Here is a 454-nt window from a genome sequence, read left to right on the forward strand (position 1 = left end):
ATCAATAAAATTTCGAATGGAACCTGTTTCTTTATGTTAAAGGCATTTCGGCAACACTCATGACACTGGCAACTGCACATCCTCTGCCTTATCGCTCAGCGCCGCGCCCTGTGGCACTGTCCTCTGGCAGTGGAGTCGTCCTGCGACCAATTCTGTGAAGGAGAGTGTCGCATGCGGGCTTGCGGCTTCATGTGCCTTCGTCTGAAATCGTGTTCTAGCTAAGGGCTCTGCGGCTGGCAGTGACGATGGCGGACTCGTGACGGTGCTTGACATCTGCTGGTTTGTCTGTTTGTCTGCCCGTCTGCCTTGCCTGCCCTTCGATCCTGCTGCCACAGCATGCCTCAGGTAAGGGGTAGAGAACGAGGACAGGTCTCGCTTTGCATTCCTGCAGAGTAGGAAACCATTGGCAAGCAGACGGATGGTCCTCCAGGCCGGAAGGCGGTGATTTTTCTCA

The sequence above is a fragment of the Penaeus monodon genome, chromosome 29 (assembly GCF_015228065.2).
Source record: "Penaeus monodon isolate SGIC_2016 chromosome 29, NSTDA_Pmon_1, whole genome shotgun sequence".
NCBI classification, from domain to species: Eukaryota; Metazoa; Arthropoda; class Malacostraca; order Decapoda; family Penaeidae; genus Penaeus; species Penaeus monodon.